The 22,037-nt window shown below is 45.4% G+C and overlaps 1 long non-coding RNA gene across 1 annotated transcript in view; it reads left to right on the top strand.

Moving 5' to 3' along the window:
• LOC146863067 (uncharacterized) overlaps nt 1-17,809 on the top strand; it is a 221,800-nt gene extending 203,991 nt beyond the window's left edge. Inside the window, exon 3 of the long non-coding RNA XR_014978551.1 lies at nt 17,465-17,809. This is a non-coding gene — a long non-coding RNA (uncharacterized LOC146863067). The remainder of the gene's footprint in view (nt 1-17,464) is intronic.
• Nucleotides 17,810-22,037: the final 4,228 nt, after the last annotated feature.

Below are 22,037 nucleotides of genomic sequence, written 5' to 3' on the forward strand. Positions count from 1 at the left end.
TTTATTAGCACCGCAGGAAGAGGCCACGTGAGTAAACCCTCCGTTGAGAGATAAAGTGATTTTGGCAAGAGAACAATGTATAAACCAACACCACAGAGCAATTTTATGTAGCACCGTCGGTTTCACAGATGATCACTCCAGCACACTCACACTCTCTTTGCAATGCTACACGATGCAACATGTACCAGCTGGGCCCGTATGGGCACTTTCACAAACATACGCACCCACACCCTAATGCGGTGTCACTGATATCAAACAAGTCAACAGGTAACACTTTGCAGACCCTGTGCCTCCAAGTCTCCCGCTACCCTCCAATTCACCCCCACTTTTCCAGACGTCCCGGATGGAAGCTCAACAGACCCTCCATCCGGACACAAGGCCATTCATGGCTAAGTTCACACATCATCTGGGTCCCCGGAAAGCAGGTGGGGATAGACAGTAAGCATAAACAAGGGGCAGACGTAAATAAAGGGGGTCTTGGTGCCACTTGGGAAGTTCACAAGTTGTGAAGCAGAAATGGACCAAGAGCAGCAATTTGTTACCTTCTGGCACCAGCCCAGTTCTGCAAAGCACTGGGGAGTCACACACTTTTTGACCTGCTCCCGAACCTTCTCGGAGCGCTCCTCCAACCTAGTCAATTCCTCTCACTCCTACCTGTTGCCATGAAGTCTTCAGAAGGGCCAGATGGAGAGAGGGCAGTTGGCCCACTTTGATGGGGCCAGTGAGGGAACAAGCAGTGAATGAGGAACAACACACAGGGGAGCCTCTTGGCTTGAGGAGGCAACCCGTCTGGTATGCGTTGATCCCTGGTGTGCCCAGGCAATCCGGGCACACGGTCTGGCACACAACGAGATGAGTCGCACCAGACACTTCATGTTACACAAAGAGAGATGCAATTCCGTACCTCCATAAAAATGAGGCACTATGTCCGGCACCCCTTGATGTAGGTCACACAGAGGATTCTGCTCACACACACACAGGCGTAAGTTCAGCAGTGTCTTATGAGGTAGAATGAGACACTACAATGGGTGCATCCCCCACCTCCAAGGGTCGCAATCTGTGAAGCGGAGACCACACGCAATCAGCATGTAGTTGGCATGGTACACAAGCGAAATGCGACACAGTCAACAAAGCAGGCCACTTTGGATCCTGCAACCGGTGAATACACTCACCGCCAACAAGACGCTTATGCGTGCTGGGGTCCCTGCAGTACAGGAACCGCTTCGCCATAGATGCGGGCAATGTCTTGAGCACCACACTAGGCACTCCGGTCTCCAGGCACGGTTCTGTAGTTCCAAATTTGCACCATGGTGTCCAGCTTTCAGCAGGCAATGTGGGCGCTAGAGGGCACTGCTCTCCAGATATCACAAGTAGATGGTGTAGGCCCCACGTGGGAGATCTTTGATATACCTGAGACCTCAGAGAGAAAAGAAGACCAGCTAACTCTTCCTTGGGAGGTCACTTCAGGGTGCCACACATCACTAGGTAGTCGAGCCAGGCCAACCACATTTCAGGACGGCATGCAGTCCTTTTTCACGGGCAATTATCCTCCAAGTGCCCAACAGAGTCGTCTGAAATTGGGATACCACGCAGTCCAGGTTCTCCGGTCCTGCGTTCTCACTCTCTCCTGTCTGTGAAGTGGCACTGGGTAATTACACCCAATTGGGCCTTTGAAGTTGGGGGAAGGTTCAAAGTGTCAGAAGGGTGTGTGCACTTTCCCCCCTGCAGGACAGTGGGAAAGGACCTAGAGCCTTGAGGCTCCACCCGAGAATGATCAATATGGAAGAGGAAAAAGCAAACAGTTAGGGAAACGCTACCTGGCATCAAGCCTAACAGAGATGCCCCACATCTGTCCTAGCCACGGTTTCCTCATCTTCTGCAGTTCAGGCCCAGTCAGTTGCATCTCCTGGAGATGAGCTATGTGTGCGCCTCTGCCCTTCAAATACGTGAAAACCTGTTATCTTTTCCTTGAAGAAGCCACAACCCTAATATTCCATGTCATTATAGCCTACCTTGTGCTTCTAACATTCCTAATACAAGCCATTGGCAGGGTTGGGAGCAGGTATTCCCCTAATCATGTATCCTATTGCCATGGGGTGCATCTCCCAGTCTCTAGTACCCCATACAACCAAACATCACAAAACCATGCCAACACATTTACCCAGGCTAAGAACAAAAAGTGTCCTATACCACTGTAACTGAAGCACTGCTTCCATAACTGCGCAGCCCTTCTATGAATACTCATATGCGATATGAATAATGAGGACATGCAACCTGCTCAATAATTTCCCGTCATGAAGTCTCCCAGACATCACATTTACACTTATTATGAGCACCCACTCACCAACCTTACACTCTGTCCCAACAGACCCCTACCCAAGCACGGGCAATATAAAGAGCAGTACAAAGGGCCTACGAGCAATATGGTTGAAATGATCACATCCGCTGCTATGGGTATCAAAGCAGGGCCCGGGGCTTGTTCAATATCTGATTCCTTTGTTTCATAGTCTGTCAAACTCTGATCAGTTCCATGCTTCGATCCCATCAGTGGTGAGCCTAAGATCTGTTGAGAAAGGACATCAGCCACCACCTTTGCGCTCTCCTTAGCTGCCTGTTTATCTAAAGGATGCCCACGCATCCTCTTGCCTCTCGTTCTCTTTCGGAGCTGTGACTCCCAGCACCCTCCAGCCGCCACTTCATGCTAGGGACAGGGATGCACCCATTCCCATGCTTTGTTTGGATTCTGAAAAAATAGGTCTTGTCCTTATTGATCACTCGTAGTTCGGCCGGGTACATCAGAGCATAACACAGCTCCAGTTTTTGAAGCTGTTTCTTCACACCAAAGAACGAGTTCTTCTGCTTCTGCGCCTTATTCAAGTAGTCCTCGTACATACTGATTGCACTGCCATTGAAGTTCCAGAGACCCTTAGATCGAGATCCCTGTCTCTGTAATTATTAAGTCTAGTCACTACTGGCCACGGTGGTGCACTGGACGGACACTGGTGCCCCTACACTCTAAGGGAAAGATGTATCAAGCTAAATTGCGTTTGCAAACACTGAAATTCGCAGATTTAGCTGTGTGCTATGTAGGTAGGCTAACACCTACTCGCAAAATGAAGAATCGCAAAATTGTGATTCCCTATTTTGCGCATGCATTTATAGAATTGCAATTTGCGAATCCCTGAATGTTATGCTAGTAGGCGTCGCAAATTGCGATACAGCCTCAAGGAATCGTAAATTACCACCAACTTCAAGATGCGATTTCCTATTAAAAAGCACTTTTTTGCTTTTTTCAAAGTGCCATGTGGCACACATACATTAGGGCATGTGTGTACGCCACATGTGCACACATGCACTTTTCAGGGGTGCAACAGGGTGTCCTTTTGCGCACGCAATTCCCATTCATTCCTATGGGCCTCTTGGCCCATATGAATGAATGGGAAGGGATTCCTTAATTGCGACTCGCAATTTGCGACTCACAATTAAGGAATGCATAGGAATCGCAATTATTATTGCGATTCCTACATACATAGCAGTTTGCAAGTCCTTAATAGTGATTCGCAAATAATCGCTATTAAGGACTCGCAAATCTGTTTTTTGATACATATGCCCCTAAGTGCTCTTTAAATTGAACAATTTAGTGTCCTTACCCACCAACACTGTCTGCACCAGCCAAGTCTCCAGGAAGAGCTCCTTATTCAGTACCGCCACTCCTTCTGATAATAATTCTATTCACATATATTTTTGTTCCAAGAGCATCCTTGGCATCTTCCGCCTAGACCTTTTGGTCATGTATTTCTTCCTTCAAAGTCTAAAGCTGCTGCTGTACCTCCATCACCGTGGGGTGCTGAGTCATTAGATTCAATTTGTTGTTTTCCACACCGTCCACCAATTTTCTATGGTTTGCACTTAAGAGCCCCATATCAATCCGGGTGAGCAGCAGCAGAGACAGCATTAGCGGCTTTTTACTGAAGGGAGACCAGAAAGGGCAGCAGGAGCTTCCCAGCAAGAGTTTGGTGGTCTCCGCCTTAACATTTGAGTCAGGTATAGCGGTAGTGTTGGAGAAGGATCCTGATAACCAGCAAGTACAGGCGACTTCTGTCCCTGAGTTTCAAGTCCCCCAGGAGTATCAGGCTCCTTTTCAGGTGAAGTCGCAACTTACTATCGCTTCTAAGGTGGGTATTAAGAGACATAAAAAGGGCTCAGGGGCTTGTTTGGGACCCACCAAGTCAATATTAAAAAATAGCTCTAATAAGTGCTCTTGGGTTGATCAAAGCACTGATAAAGGCATACATGAGCCACTTGATACTTCTTTTGCTTCTGCCCTGTCTAGTAGCTCAGCCTTTCAGACGTATAAAGTTAAAGGCAGATGTATTAAACCTAGGAGGTCTAAAAATAACCCCTCCAACACTATAGTTAGGGTTACTCCATCATTGCGCTCATACTTCAGGGTTCAACCGGAGGTCCTGGATATTATAACTCAGGGCGAAGCCCTCAGTAAAAGTCCAGTCACTTTAATAGCACCTTTGCCATCACGGGCTTCAGTAGCTGATAAAATCATGGAGCCTGAAACAAATCAGATCTCTCAGCAGGGTAATCCCAATACAATTTCGGAGCCTGTTTTGGCCGCAATTAGCTCTATCACTAGCCCGGTGGATCAAACCCAGACCCAGACCCAGACAGAAGTGGCTTTCAGCAGCGATCCTCTTAAGGAACAGGCGGTGGCGTGGTCTTCATTTACAGCCTTGGAAGCTCTTTTTGTCACACTGTCCAAGGATATAAAAAAGGATTTTGCGGTATCTGCTGTCAATCAGGGAGAGATTAGAAGCTTTTGCGAATCTTTGGAGAGGAAGGTGGATCTGATGAACTCTAGGACTGAGACCTTAGAGAACAACATCGGCGAATTGAAAGATCATCTCAGGCTGGCAAAGTCGGACATTCTATTGTTAAGGAAAGAAGGGGCGGACCTCCGTGACAGAATGAAGGTATTGGAAAACAATGCTCGCAGAAACAACCTGCGCCTCTTGAACATCCTGGAAGGAAGTGAAGGATCAGATCTTAGATCCTATATTGTATCTCTACTCAAAGTCTCCCTACAGCTTGAGGATTCATAAGAATCACTGAGTCGCGACATGCAGAGGGTGCACAAGGATCCCTTTAGTAGGAATCCTAATAGATCTAAGCCAAGAAAGATATTAATCAACTTTCTCACCTTTGCTTTAAAAGAGAGGATTCTCAATTTAGCACTGAAAGTGAAATCATTGAAGGCTAAAAAGTTCTCTTTTGAAATTCGTTCTGACCTTTCCAGGTCTACGCTGGACAGGCAGTGGGAGTTGGGAAGGAAGTTAGACGATTTTAAGAAGCATGGTGTGGTAACTCAGTTAAAGTTTCCCGCCTTCCTGAAGGTTATGCATAATAATAAAATGCATAACTTAAGATCAGTTCAGGAGGCGGCTGAGCTGCTTGATATGATAAGCAAGGGGGCCCCCTAATAGAGAAATTCGGCCTTGGAATGGGTATCGTATTTCTTCTTACTAGTTGATAGCCGTCTCTCGTTCCACTTCCCACTCTTCTCTCTTTTCTTTCATCGACATAATTGATAATTGAGTTGGAGGTATAGGAAACCACATGTAGTAGGTGGTGGGAGGTTGGATAATTTCAGTAAAAAGAGGAATTGGAAAAAAAAGGGAATACACATAAATGGGAAAGAAGGAAACTAGAGATTAAATGAGGGGGTAGGGAAAAAAATGTATATATATATATATAAATATATATATATATATATATATATATATATATATATATATATATATATATAATATAATATAATATAAAAACATATACATAAAAAAACCCACACACATGTTATCATAAGGATTTTACCTAATGTAGCCCTTTACCCCTTTTCTCCTTAGTGGTTTTGAGTTTTTTTTACACATTTCTCAAGGTGGGGTGGGTTGGGTTGCTCTGGGATGCAATCTCTGGACTCCATCTGTCCAGATAATTGGGGTAAGGATTCTCAGGCAGGGGCACAGGGTTTGGGGTGGGGAGCAGTGGGGTAAAAAAACAAAAAACTTCCTCATTCGCCTTATATTATTCTTATCAATCTCAATTTCAGTCTCAGGAGTTACAACTTTGGAATTTCGATGGATCAGGTGCTAGTGCTGGCTTTTTCAATCTCCTCTCTGGGCAACAGACCGTCGATTTGACCCGCCATGAGTTGTATACAGATTTTGTCCTGGAACGTCAATGATCTGCACATAAGACCGAGAAGAGACAAGATTCTGCAATATCTTAGGGACTCCCCCGTGCAGGTCATTGTTCTCCAGGAAACACACCTGCTTTTAGAGGAGATTGTTAGCCTTCTTAAGAATAAAAGATGTCAGCACTAACCAGTCAGCAAATATTAGAGGGGTTTTAATCCTATTTAAAAAATCTGCCAAGGCTCGGATCTTATTACAGTTAGTTGACCCATGTGGCAGATGGGTCATAGTGAAAGTTATTATTTCGTGGTTCCTGTTTACCTTGGTCGGCTATTATGGTCCCAACCAAGATGTTCCCTCTTTTCTTAAAACTATTTTTTCTCATTTGCTGGATTTTCCTGATCCGGTAGTCCTAGCGGGAGATTTTAATATCATACTAAATCCTTCATTAGATAAGTCACCAAACAATAGAGCCGTTGTCCATTCCAGGTCTCGGGATTTCTTATTAGAGATGATGAAGCAAACCACTCTCTCTGATATATGGAGAGAAAGACCTGGCCAGCAGTTGGGAGTTTTTTACAGAAACTACAAGTACCGGCAGAAATCAAGAATAGATTATGTTTTGATTAGCCAATCTCGAAGAGGTAGAGTTAAAAATATCTCCTATTTGGCATCTCATCTCTCAGACCATTCTGGCATTTTATTAGATTTAGAGTGGCCACAATCTAGAAAAGCCAGGTCATGGTCCTTTGACCGAGCCTTACTTTTGGAGGAAGAGTAGATTTTCTTTTTATCTCAGGAAACCGAATATTTTTTGAGAATTAATAGACTTGGATTCAATATCAGTCGTATGGGATTCTTTTAAGGCTTTCTTGAGGGGTCAAATCACAAGCAGGATGAGCTACAGAAATAAAAAATATAAAGAGGAGATCGCATTAATTGAAGCTAAGCTGAAGGCAGCGGAGGCCGATTTAAATAGCCAGGCTTCACCTGAAATTCAGCAAGAACATCAGACTGACTTTATTAAATTGAAAGGTCAGTTGGAGAGCATCCTGCACACTAGGCTCATCCGAAGATGGGAGGCAAGCAAGATTGCCCATTTTGAATATGGAGAAGGGGCAGGAAAGCTCCTTGCGTGGAAAACCAAATCGGACCGGGTAAGAAACCAGATCACTAGTGAAGGTGGGGATGTCACTCTCTCTTCGGATGAGGAAATCCGAGATGCTTTCTTGGATTTTTTTCAGGACATCTACAGAGAGGACAAATTGGTAGATAAATCTAATGTCAAGGGCTGGCTGGATAAAATCTCACTCCCCTCCCTGAAATTTGAACAGCAGGATCACTTAGATCGGGAATTTACCCAAGAAGAGGTTATGAGGACTATATCACTCTGTAAGAACGGAAAGGCTGCTGGACCCGACGGGCTCCCATCCGAGCTCTATAAACTAACGAGTGATATGATCGTTCCTACCTTGACAATGCTCTTTAACCAGATACTTCAGGAAGGCTTAAAGCCCCCAGTTTCATGGAATGACGCCACAATAATTTTAATCTTGAAAACTGGGAAAATTCCATCAAGTTGTGGGTCATATAGGCCCATTTCGCTTTTGAATGCCGACTATGAAATTTTCACTTCAATTTTGGTGGCCAGGTTGGGACTTTTGGCGGGCGATATTCTCCATCCAGATTAGAAGGGCTTTGTCAAGGGAAGGCAACTATCTGACCTTACCTATGATCTTATAGGGGCGATTGATTTGGCCTATACTTATTCACTCCCCTTAGTGGCCATGACCTTAGACACTACCAAGGCCTTCGACAGGGTTAACTGGACCTACCTGACGGAAGTCTTGGGCAAATTTAACCTAGAGAAAAAGTTTTGTCAAACTGTTTAATTGATATATCAGGAACCAACAGCCAGACTTTTTGTTAATGGTAATATCACTGATTCCTTTAAGATTTCAAGGGAGACCAGGCATGGCTGCCCACTCTCCCCTCTCCTCTTTGACTTATATATTGAGCCATTTGCCCAACGGCTCAGGGAAGCCTTTCAAGTATGGGGAGTGAGAGAGGAAGGTCGCCCTGTACGCAGGTGACATTTTAGTCTTTTCGGCGAACCTGTCAACAGCACTCCCAGTAGTGATCAGACAGGCACAAGATTTCGGACTTGTCTCAGGTTACAAGATTAATGCCGCAAAGACAGAAATCATGGTTTGGAATCCTGGAGGGACCCAGCATCAGCACCAGACCACTTCTAAGATGAGATACTTGGGGATTGAGATTGTGCAAGATATAACAAAGATAGCTGAGACAAACCTAACTATGGTGGCTAGGGAATGTCAGAAGCTGATGAAATCCTGGGCTCAACTTCCTTTATCCATTCTTGGGAGGGTCAACCTAGTTAAGATGTCGATGCTCCCTAAGGTCACCTTTCTCTTTAATTGTATTCCTCTCCACTTCGAAAAACCGGCTATAGACAAGCTACAGCGGGATATAAATTCCTTTGTCTGGGTGTAGAAGTCAACAAGAATAGCTTGGAAAAAGTTGAGGCGCAGGAGAGAGAAAGGGTGCCTTGCTTTGCCAGATCTCCAGTTTTACGCTTGGGCCTTTCAGCTTACACATTCACATACGCTTCTGAAAATACCGGTTGGCACCGGAGCAGGGGGGATGTTTCTCGCCATGCTTAGGGGATCCACCTTACCTGCGGAGGGATATCTGTTCAAATTTGGAGACTCAAAGATTTTTAAAAAGGTTAAGCTGAAGGTCCTTCAGGGTTTGCTAAAACTTGGACTAAACTTAAAAGCACAGTTGGGTTCAGTTGTTTCTCAAGCTTGGCCCCGCTTTGGGACTCTCCTGGCGCCCCGGAGTGCCTGAGAGACAGACTGGCAGTACCCCTAAGAGAAGCTGGGCTGACGGTCTGGGGGGACCTGGCCTTTGATGGCACTCATTTCATGGGAACAACTTAAGGATAAAATCGGAGGAGGCCTGTCAAGGTTTAAATATCTTCAGTTGAAAAGCTGGGCCCAATCCTAACTAAACCGTAACAACCCTATAGGGAGTGGCAATTATTTAGATCATCAGCTTGTGGCTAAGCCACCTGGGAGGAAGGAGGTTTCCTTTTGGTATCAAGCCATAGCCGAGTCCGTAGATGGCAAATTTAAACTGGCTGAGGAACTGTGGGGGGAATCTTTACCTGACCAACACTATGACTTTCCATGGCAGAACTCTTGTAAGATCCTCCACGATGTAGTCAAACCAGCATGGTTGAAAAGAAACCACTTGTTTACCATCCACAGGGCTTATTTCTCCCCTCAAAAGCTTTCTAAAATTGTCAAAGGCCCACCAGTTAGCTGTGAGAAATGCGGTCTGGTCCAAGCTTCAAACATACGTATGTTCAAAGAATGCCCTGCCTTGGCAACCTTTTGGGATAGTGTTGGTAAATTTCTGGCAAACACCTTGGGCTGTCCAGTTCAAATAGACCTACCTTTGATTATTTTTGGCTGCACACATCAAGTCACGGGTCCATCCAGATCATTGCTTTTTTACGCTATCCTGTTAGCCAGGGGACAAATATGCATACGATGGACTGAATCCACTCCTCCCTTTTTCTCAGATTGGCTGACTTCAGTGGTGGTGACCTCTAAGCTGCCCTAGCCAGGTCTTACAGTGGAAAGAAGACATCATATTGGGAATTGTTGCAGTTAAGGATGCGTTCAGATTTAATACATTAGTCCTTTTTTTTTTGTTGGGTCCCATGATTATGTTGTCTTGATACTCTTCGGGCTAAGTCGGTTACTCCTAGTCTCTTTTGGAAGTATTATGACGAATGTCATCAAGCTTATTTGAGCTTTGCTGAAGAGTTATCTCATCTGGTTTCATTAGAACCCAAGTCAGTCATGATACCTGTAGGCGGGTCTTTTCCCGAGGTTTCCACTTCCAATTGCCTACTTTTCTCAGCTTGCTGAGTATGGGTATAGATAGCTTGAGTGCGAAGTGAAGTGACACTTTCTCACAAGCAAAATCAAACAATGAAGACGAGGGAAATATATAAATATGAGAAATGATACCCATCTGAGCAACGAGAAACGCTAATAAGAGCTTAAAACTGTTGTAAAATGCCAGAAAATAGGAGGGCACTAACCCAGTAAAAAGCAGTAACTAAGCCTGGGCAAAGCACTACGCTACGCTCGCGTAGTTTGCGAAGTTCGCGCTACTTTGCACTACGCGAATTGCACGTAGCACAGTGCGAACACACGTAGCGTAGTGTTGCGTAGTGCTGCGGTCATTTTTTGCTTGCTCACGGTCCTCAACGTCAAGTTGGCGACCGCGAGCAAGCAAAATGACATCCCGGCGAGACTTTTTCCTTGCTCGCGATCAGCAACATCAAGTTGGCGATCGCGAGCATGGAAAATAAACCTCCTGGCGAGATTACCAACGCGAGGCGGTCAGGTTTCTCATTGCGAGTGGTCGCGTATGCTCGCAACCGCTCGCGATGAGAAACTACCAGTTCGCGTTGAGAAAGCTGCCGCTCGAGTAAAAATCTACTCGAGCAGCAGAAAACTACAGCTTGCACTGTGCAAGATGCCATTTTCAATGATTGCACAGTGCCGGTTGCTTGTCCGCACTGTGCAATCATTTAAAATGACATCTGGCACAGTGCGAACAAGGTACTACGCAGTTCGCGAAGTGCTACGCGTAGCTCGCGTAGTGCGAATTGCACTTTGCGTAGCTTCGCGAAGTGCTACTTCGCGAACTACGCCCAGGGTTAGCAGTAACTCACAGCTAATCCTCATCAAATACGGTTTTGTGAATGTGTGGTTCATGTTCTATCTCTCCTTTTCCCCTTTCTTGCTTTTTCCCTTATGTCCACTGTCTCGTTTCCCATTTGCCTCCCTTGTATGCTTTTACTCCCCCCCCCCACCTTCCCCCTGTCTCTGCAATCTGGACCTAAAAGCGCTATGAGGCAGTCAGCACTGTCTGCTTTCTAGTGCTTTTTTCAAATCATTCAGTTATCCATCCCTCCTTCCCCGTTAGCCACCCCCCCCCCCACTTGGATGCCAAAGTCAAAAGCTCTCCCACATGGGAGAGCTTTTGCCTTTGCCAATACTTGTTATATCTACTCTTCCCCTGCATACTCTGAGCACACACCCCTGCCCAACAACTGCTCAGACACTGCAGCGTGAAGCTGCGTCCACATTAACCCCACTTTCGCTGGACAAAATTATGTGCGACGTCACCACACCTATTTCCTTGGGGAGAAACACATGAAGGCCAGCTACATTAATGAACAAAAAAAGATGAAACTTTCAAAGTCAAAAAACAACACAATAAAATTAGCAAATCAAATTAGAGAAATAGAGAAACATTTCTCTCGGGGAGAGGATGTGGCCTTACAGCTATAGCGGTCGACCTCGAAGCTAAGGAACCGGGTTCGAGTCTCGGCAGGGATGCTCAACATCCTGTGATTCTGGGCAAATCACTTAATCTCCCTGTGCAACAAAAATGAATATGTCCGTCTGTAACGCAACTGGTGCTCATGTAGAGCACTATGATACCTTCGAGTCAAGTTTGCTCTATATAAAACAAACAAGAAATAATAATAATTTAATACGAAAAAGTACACGAAAATAATCAAAACTGGATGAGGGGAACTGGAGATATGCTTTTTTCAAGTTTTATGGCAGAAAGCACTAAAAAAAAGTAAATCAAGAATGAAAAATATCAGTTCGAGGGACACTTAACAAGTCAACTTTTAAATGGAGGAGAGGAGCAACTAAGTGAGAATGGTCTTTTGAAAAAGAGGCAAAGCAGGACAAAACAGCAAAGCCCAATCCAAGTTCCCTGCCAGATAAGGATGCCATGAAGTACAGTATCAATGCCATGGGTTGGTCCAATAGGAGGAGTGCAGGTGCATCGCCTTGAGCAACAATCATTTTGAGCACATCCACTGTGACAGCTGCTTCAATCCCCCCTGCCAGGTGGAAAGCTCAGCTGCCAGGCAGCTAAACATCTAGTCCCTTCCAGTAGAGAGGACGACAACTGTTTAACTACCACCTGTTAAACAATTTTACCCATAAAAGGCAGAACAGTCATGGGCCTATAGTTGTCCATGCAAAATCTATCTAGGTTGTCTCTTTTCAGTGGAGGTTTGGCAACCCTAATCTTCCAATCATTCGGAATGATCCAGGAGGAGTGAGACAGAAGCATTATTTGTCATTGCAGTGACTATAGATAAGGACACTGCTGCTCATTTATGATATTTAACATCGATGATGCTGGTGGATTTCCTACACCAACTTACAATGGCCTTCTTGGAGAGTTAAATACACCAAGTGGGAGAAACTAGTTTCAGAGTACCATTTATGAGCAGAGCACAGACACAGTGGCACTGAATGGCAGTGTCACAATGCATATATTCATACCTCCACCAAAAAGATGTATCCAGAAACAGGCGACCCATCAGTGGAGACGATTCAGAGAAGGCGGCATGCTCTCCCACCCTTTTGCACACCTGTGAGTTTCTGCGACCATGCATTTGTGCACCTACGATATGCAGAGACGTGCTCATTCCTTTGGTAATCCGCCTTAATGCGTGAAAATAAGAAAAGTACCAAAACCCATTCCCCTTTCATTCCTCCAAGGTAGAATTCACACTAACCGGCATAACTAGGTTGGTACTCAGTCATACAGATGGCTTTTACATTATGGGGGTCAATGTCTTGCCCTGTTCAGGTCTTGAATGAGAAAAATCTGCTTTGCCAATGCAGCCCTGGCAGCAAACAGTGCCCCCCGGCTCAGAGCGCCTGCCTAATCATAGATTATCTGTTAGGGTACTGAAGATTGACCTACCAATCACAATTGAGTAGCCCATGAGAATCTGTATATCTCTGCATGTAATAATACCAGGACAATTAAGCTCCTAAATTCTGGGATTAGAGAGCCCAAGACTGACTGTACAGACTGGTCATGGATAGCAGCAGCACTGGCCGTTAGCTCTAGAATATCCACCAGAGGGGAGTCGGACTGAGTTTGGAGGAGCTCTCCCCCTGAATCTGCTGTCATGACTCCCCACCGGGTTACCCAAGGCCAGCGCAGCGGGTAGGGCTGGCAATAAGTACTTTTATGTTTTATCCTGAAATATTGCAGGCTTGGCTAGTAAAACAGAAGACAAGGACTGGCTGAAGTTTATCGAGCCATAACCATATACTGCTTTCAGGAAACGTGGGCACTCGAGGGAATCAGTGTTAATGGGTTTCTTGACATTAGGATTCAGGCTGCCCTCTGCAGGAAGGGGCAGGCTTCAGGAGAGTTCACTGTGTGGGTGTCTTGTAAACTGAAATGTAAGATAGAGCAATTGGGGGTTGGTAATTTGCCCTCTAATTTACAACATGTGAGGATCAGGTTTATGGGCCCAAAGGAGATGTGGTGACATACTGACATACTGAAAGTATACATTCCAACAGGGGTGGTCCCCAGAGGTTCAGGTGATATGGGCGAATTTTGAAGTTAGACTTTTTGCCCTAAGTGGGATGGGTATGCCCAGACGAGGGTCCCTTGCTCACTGTGCCACTGGATTCAAGCTAGCCTGGCTGATGAAGGGTGACTTACCCCGAAACCGGTCCCAGGATGTTTGTTTCTGGTCCAGGGCGGACCTGGCTTGTCAGTTTGGTCTGGACTGTTCCCATAAGGCACAGGGTCAAGACGGATTTGCATATGGCTGGGTCCAAACTGGGATGGCGTAGTGGGCAAAAGAACAATGGATTTAACCCAGATCACTTGACTGGGGGAAAATGTTTGAATCATTCAGCATTCCGTCCATCATTTGTTGCAGTTAGACTTTTCAGCCTAAGCGGGATGGGTATGCCCAGACGTGGGTCCCTTGCTCACTGTGCCAAGGGATTCAAGCTAGCCTGACTGATGGAGGGTGGTATATCCCGAAACCGGTCCCAGGATGCTTGTTTCCGGTCCAGGGAGGACCTGGCTTGGCAGTTCGGTCTGGACTGTTCCCATGAGGCACAGGGTCAAGACTGATTTGCATATGGCTGGGTCCAAACTGGGGTGACGTAGTGGGCAAAAGAACAATGGATTTAACCCCGGTCACTTGACTGGGGAGAATGTTTGAATCATTCAGCATTCCGTGCATCATTTGTTGCAGTTAGACTTTTCACCCTAAGCGGGATGGGTATGCCCAGACGTGGGTGCCTTGCTCACTGTGCCACTGGATTCAAGCTAGCCTGACTAATGAAGGGTGACATACCCCGAAACCGGTCCCAGGATGCTTGTTTCCGGTCCAGGGAGGATCTGGCTTGGCAGTTCAGTCTGGACTGTTCCCATGAGGCACAGGGTCAAGACGGATTTGCATATGGCTGGGTCCAAACTGGGGTGACGTAGTGGGCAAAAGAACAATGGATTTAACCCAGATCACTTGACTGGGGAGAATGTTTGAATCATTCAGAATTCCGTCCATCATTTGTTGCAGTTAGACTTTTCACCCTAAGCGGGATGGGTATGCCCAGACGTGGGTCCCTTGCTCACTGTGCCACTGGATTCAAACTAGCCTGACTGATGAAGGGTGACATACCCCGAAACCGGTCCCAGGATGCTTGTTTCCGGTCCAGGGAGGACCTGGCTTGGCAGTTCGGTCTGGACTGTTCCCATGAGGCACAGGGTCAAGACGGATTTGCATATGGCTGGGTCCAAACTGGGGTGTCGTAGTGGGCAAAAGAACAATGGATTTAACCCAGATCACTTGACTGGGGGAGAATGTTTGAATCATTCAGCATTCCGTCCATCATTTGTTGCAGTTAGACTTTTCACCCTAAGCGGGATGGGTATGCCCAGACGTGGGTCCCTTGCTCACTGTGCCACTGGATTCAAGCTAGCCTGACTGATGAATGGTGACATACCCCGAAACCGGTCCCAGGATGCTTGTTTCCGGTCCAGGGAGGACCTGGCTTGGCAGTTCGGTCTGGACTGTTCTTATGAGGCACAGGGTCAAGACTGATTTGTATATGGATGGGTCCAAACTGGGGTGGCGTAGTAAGCAAAAGAACAATGGATTTAACCCAGATCACTTGACTGGGGGAGAATGTTAGAATCATTCAGCATTCCATCCATCATTTGATGCAGTTAGACTTTTCACCCTAAGTGGGATGAGTATGCCCAGACGTGGGTCCCTTGCACACTGTGCCACTGGATTCAAGCTAGCCTGACTGATGAAGGGTGACATACCCCGAAACCAGTTCCAGGATGCTTGTTTCCGGGCCAGGGAGGACCTGGCTTGGCAGTTCGGTCTAGACTGTTCCCATGAGGCACAGGGTCAAGACTGATTTGCATATGGCTGGGTCCAAACTGGGGTGGCGTGGCGGGCAAAAGAAAAATGGATTTAACCCAGATCTCTTGACTGGGGGAGAATGTTTGAATCATTCAGCATTCCTTCAATCATTTGTTGCAGTTAGATTTTTCGCGGCAAGATCAACGCCATCACCTCCTCCTACTACCACACCCTCCTCCTCCTCCGTAAGACCTTCAAGTGGATCCCCCCGAACACAGGAAAACTGTCCCACACACCCTCATCAGCAGCAGACTGGACTACGGCAATGCACTCTATGCCGGGATCAACAAGAACCTCACCCGCAAACTTCAGAACGTCCAGAACACCACTGCCAGACTAGTCCTCAACCTACCACACTACAGCCACATCACCCAACACATACAGACTCTACACTCGCTCCCCGCCGAGAACAGAATCACCTTCAAGTTTCTCACCCATGCACACAAGGCCCTCAACAACACCAGGCCTGCCAACCTGAACCACAGCCTTGCGTTCCACCCTCCCCAGCGTCCTCTCCGCTCGGCCCAGCCCTCCCTCGCTATGGTACCTCGGATCAAGAAAAGCAGCACAGGAGGGCACTCCTTCTCCCTCCTTGCAGCCATAGCTTGGAACTCCCTCCCTCTCCACCTAAAGGACCTCAAGACCTGGCTCTTCGACGCAACACAGTGATCCTTCAGGATCTGCAGAACCCCTCCCCCCGACCGTGCACCCCTTCCCTCAGCACCCTGAGACCCCCTCCGGGTGAGTAGCCTGCGCTTTACAAACCCCCTGATTGATTGATTGACTGTCCAGTTGATTGTGTTTTTTAAGAAGCACGTTTTTGTATTTTGAGTTGTTTTTAAATTACAGTTTTAATTATTGTACAGCTGTCAGCTGAAACAATAAAAATAAAATAAATACACAGACATGTTGATTTCTTTCGTAATCCACCTTAATGCGTGACCTTATGAAAAGTACCAAAAGTCCTTCCTCTCTCATCACATTTCTCGTCCCTTCTAATGCCTCCACCGCAGTCTGTTTTTATGCGTATGAGCATTTATACCTTTTCTAACGTTGTCACTCCTGAAGTTATATAAACATTAGGGGTGGGCGGAATTTGCGTAGTCGCGTTACGCAAATCTCCGCGAAACGGCAAAAAATCTCCGCGAACACGCAGAAATTCCGCGAACACGCGGAATTGCTTGTTCGCGATGCTTTTTTCCTGTTTACAATCGCTGTTTGCGTGCTCGGGGAGAAATATCTCGAGAACACGCATTTTGAGAACGCGAACAAGCAAAAAATTTCGCGAAATCGTGGAAAGCAGACTTTTGGCCAATTTCGCGTTCTCCGCGGAACGCGAAATTACGCAAATTCCGCGAGCGGAACGGAATTTACCGCCCAGGCCTAATAAACATATATTCTTGTTTGTGTAACTCGGAAGTGTTTTAATGTATTTTTTTTAAGCCCTACAGTGATCGCTGACGCTTTGCTTCTGCTTTTTAAATAACCCAATAAAAAATAAATGTGCAAACATTTTCTCATGCTAGCACAAAGTTAACATTTTGCAAGTGAAGAATTCTTTTTGAGATTCCAAAATATTAAACATCATTTCACAATCTTTCCTTATTGTCGCTCAGCTCTATAACTAAGGCATTGTAAAACGATGGCATGCATTTCGTGCCGTGGAAGATAATGTGACAAATCAGCAAAATTGGATTTTACTTTCTAAATTCACTAATATTATTTTCAAATAAGCAGAGTCTTCAACTGTTATCAGTGATTCAAAGAAAGAAAAATATGATACAAATGGAAGCCTTAAAAATGTTTAAAACGGTACAAATGGAAGCCTTAAAAATGTTTAAAACGATACCAAATGGAAGCCTTAAAAATGTTTAAAACATTACACGCAAGAAAAGCTTTTTTTAATGTGTTTTACCTTGCTTTATTCTAGTGGCTTTTAATGGTCCTGATGTGGGTGTTTTCTCGACCTCTGATGTACGCCCCACGGGACTTGCTGACAAGACTTCTGGCAACTCGCTTTTTGCTGCACTGGCTGAGACCGAACCTTCTGGAATGGCATCTGCAGACAGCTGTTGCGTCTGACCCGGATGTTCACTGTCCAATTTGAAGGAATGCTCCCTCCTCTCTGGCAGTTTGGCAGACACGCTTCCTGGAGGTGTGGGTGCTTCACACAGGCTTAGTAGCAAATGATGCGAGAAGTCACTTTGGAAAGGTAACTGAAGGCAATTCATGCTCATGACGGAATCAGAATGAGTTAAAGGAGATATCTATTTAGGCAAAGACATAAATAAAATATTCAAATATTAACATCATTTCACATTGCAGCTGTAAACATGTTGTCATTTAAAAGTTCCAAGGGTGAAAGAGCTGGGCATTTGGTTGGGTTAATTTAAGTGTGCTGTCTTCAATGAGACATCACACAATGGGGTGTATCAACTAATTAGACTTTGCTGTTGACTGATTGTTACATGTTTTTCACATGAACGCCACCCACTTATATTAGTACTGTACAGAAAGATCTAATGACAAACCACCTGACAGCCATGCAGATACAGTCCTGGCGGCCAGAACAAGGAGACGACTTGACAATACAGATGCCCAATCTGCACTCGAAAGGCATATGTATGGGATTAGAGAGGAAATGTGTACCCATAACATTGTGAGCTACAACTGTCAGTAAGGGCCCAATTGCAGCTTTGAAGTGATTGCTTGAGGTTCAAATACCATAAAAAGCAGGTTACTAAAGCGCCCCTTTACGAGTGACTCTGTCACTTGTGATATATGTGGTAACTGCTGTTACACATGCGCATACTGCAATTATGAGTTTGGTGATAAATATCAGCAGCTGAAACCTGCTGATATTTATGGGGAACAACATATCTATTTATTAGAACATGCTGATTTTGGGGTGATACGCACAAAAATCTGCCTATTATTCACTGAAAACTCTTAATTGGGTGGCATTAATGCACCCAATAAATTTCGACTATTGCACCAATTACCAGGCCACTAATAATGCGGGCCAGAGTCTTTCAAATTGTATCATCCTAGGGGAACTGCACCAGGAAGTTACAATACCAACTTAAGACCTGCCTCTGGAGATATTGTTGAAGTAGATATAAGGAGTGCTTATGGAACAGCAACTATTTCTTGATTCTTTTTTTGGGTCTGTTGCATCTTGGAGTTCAGGTCCATTACATGTTGGACTTCCAGAATGAAGGTCGTGACAATATACTAAAAGGATTAGGCACTATGTATTTTTTCCACTGTGCTGATCAAAGAATCACCTTTCTATGGCAGAGTCCAGATCTGTGTGTCAGATGGTCCTTGAAACAGGAAAACAATAAGCACCATACGCATGCTTAACATAGGTACAACTTTATTGATACATTTTGTGGCCTGTCCAATCTGTGGTCTTTTGAGAGGCCATTTAGTGTGCACATATTTTTTTTTTGCTTTTTGATCACCCAGAAGTTTTGGTGAGAAAGTCCATGGCAGTGATGTCAGCTAGGGGCATAGCTGAGGCCCCCAGAGGAGATATGAACAAAGACCTCTATTGAGAGAGTCATATTGGATGGTCTCAGCATGCTGTGCAGGATGGTTGGGATAGGAGTTCAGGTCTTGTCTCACATGTGTTGAATCTATCTGAGTACATTATTACAATAGACAGCTCTCCTGTTTTTATTGTGTTATGGGGGCCTCCGCTTTATTAAATCCTAACTTGGTCACCCATAGACTCTTTTAAACACCTGTGCACCACCCTACACATTATACTGCCCCTCACTTGCACTCACCATATGGCTAAGATCAAAAGATCTCCGCTAAATGACCCTACTGAGGGGCCAGTCAGGCATTGCATCACCAGCCCGACGAGGCGTGCCCTATGATGAAGCATGTCACCCTCTCGGGTGTGTAAAGGTATTCAGATCTGATCACTTTGATCCTCCCTGGTTCCCTCTGGTCATTTCGTCAGATCCACCCACAAGCACTCCCTTCCCCTTGTGCCCCGCTTGAGGAACTGCATACTGTAAAATTGTCTTATAAGCCCCATCTCCTTCCTGAGATGTGCTCAGGCCCCTTCCTTTTAACCTCTCTCTGAGTCAAAAAACACTCTTTGAAGTGAACTGGGGAAAACTGGCTTTCCCTCTTTCCAATGCTGCCCACTCATCTGACAGGAATGCAGGAATACACAAATCTGTTTAGGTGATTCCTATACCTCATCTTGTTTCACCATGCAGCCCCGGGTCTCCCAAATGGAACCCAGAGTCAGCCATGTGCTGTACCATTAACAAAGGACAAGTACACCCAGCACATGTATCCAGCATACATGCACTGCATTACATCCTTCATGTATTGTATTACTCACAGGCGCACATACACCAAGCACATGCATATACCATTATATGATGCATCCAATGCACAGCATGTCTTTCATGTATTGTACCACTCGCAGGCCCACATACACCCAGCAACATCAGTGCATTATCCCTGTATAGTACCATTCATAGGCACACATACATCCAGCACATGTACACTTCTACACATGTGCACACCACAAACAAAACTGATGTAGGCCAAGGGTGAGTTAAGCACACAGCAGTGGAACTTTAAATGAATGAGCCTGGAGGCCTCACTCCAGTGGCACAGGTAAAAAGGATTGCTTTACTCCTACTGATCACTACACGGTATGCTGCCACCACTGTGCCTGTGCTGCTTCACTCCTGGTAAAGGCAGTAGTCTTACACCACTATGAGGTTAGCACTTTGGGCACCCATGTACATGATCCATATTTACCAATGACAACAAAAACAGCGTTAGGATTCCAGACATCAGTACAGTTAGGGAACTCAGGGCAGGGATGCACATTCATTACCATGTGAAGGACTTTTCAGTCCCAATACACCTCATCTTCATTTAGAGTGATTGGATTTTTCCTCCCATGTCTGATACCTGCAGCGGGGGTTAAATCCATTGCACAAACATACTCTGTGAGGAAGTAACCTGCCTGCTTCTTTCTTGGTATTTCGACAAATTCTTCATAAATTGTGGGGATGTGGCCTTCTTCACTGCTCTTGCTTGGGAGAGTGATTTGAGTCTTATTCTTAGGCTGCAATCTATCAACCTACAGCCTGTGTGAGAAAGGAGAGTGTGAACAACAATTACGCAGCCCATGACCGTAATAATTAATGGCACCAGGATTAAATGATTGACAGGCCAATCCACTTGAATGATTCCTGACATTCATGCAATTTCCATACAGTTGATACAGTTTATTTTCCCCGAACTCATGATACACCCAACAGCAGCAGCCCAGTGATACAGTCCACCTGCAGGTTTGTTTGCAGTGACATCCCTTTCACAGCACATTTACAAAACATTTCAATTGTAAAAAGTCCTTCAAGCTGCACCTCAAACAAGAGCCAATGACACTTAACACAAGGCAGAATAATGCTCATGGCAGCACCACTGAAATGCCAAGCATTTTAGTGCTGAAATATTCTTTCAAACTATGCCAGCCTTAACGATTACAATTCAACACTGGGCAATGATGAAAGTCTCTTGGAGTACAAAGTTTTGGCTGGCATTATATACATTTGTGAGGTACAATAAAGTCATTTCTGCATTCCTGAAAGCATTTCAGTCATTTCAGTCATAAATTAACAATCTCAGGCATCAGATAAGGACAATTATGGCTCTCAACTTCGGAGAGAGCTAGTGTAGGACAGTGTGTATGTGTCCAGATGTCCGGCATGAGGAGTGCATGATCACTACGTATCTAGCTTTGTGGTATTTTGGGGTAACACAAGCCTTTGGCCAAAGGTGTTTTGTTGGGCCATTTACCTAGGAGCTGTTTGTCGTACAAATAACTATCTGCGGGATCGATCAGGATTTTCCCTGGGCGCCCATTTGTCTTTGGGTTAAGACAGACCCCCACCTGTGGCCTGGTATTCGATAGGCGTGGTTGTGGATCGCAGGACCTGCCTGACCACGTGTCTATGCCTCAGGGTTAATGGGGAGGTCAAACTGGGTAAATGCAAGTTCACCAGAACTCCTAAGAATAATGTGGCAGTCACTGGTATCATTTTTATCGACATTCCCAACACTGTATACAGTTAACATAGCATATATCAATATTGTCTTTACTGATATTGACACAGTTGTGCATTCCTAAATCATGGCATACATTGACATTGCTTTTACTGGTAACCACACTGTCATTTGTGCATAGATTATGGCATACACTGACATTGCTAATGCTGGCATCGTCACCATTGTGCATACATTAACATTGCATTTATGGGCACTGCCATTGTCAGGCCTGCACATATCATGGTATTCATTGACATCATATTTACTACTTCCAACACTTTGGAATGCCAGGGGCCTTTAATGTACAGGGCGCACTTTCCCTGTTTGTGCCCGGCGCATCTTAAAACAGGTGCACTGGCGCAACCAGTGAAAGTACGCCCTATTACATAGAATGCGCTGTTCCCAGGACAGAC

This window comes from Triturus cristatus, chromosome 2_2 (assembly GCF_964204655.1).
Source record: "Triturus cristatus chromosome 2_2, aTriCri1.1, whole genome shotgun sequence".
Taxonomy (NCBI): Eukaryota; Metazoa; Chordata; class Amphibia; order Caudata; family Salamandridae; genus Triturus; species Triturus cristatus.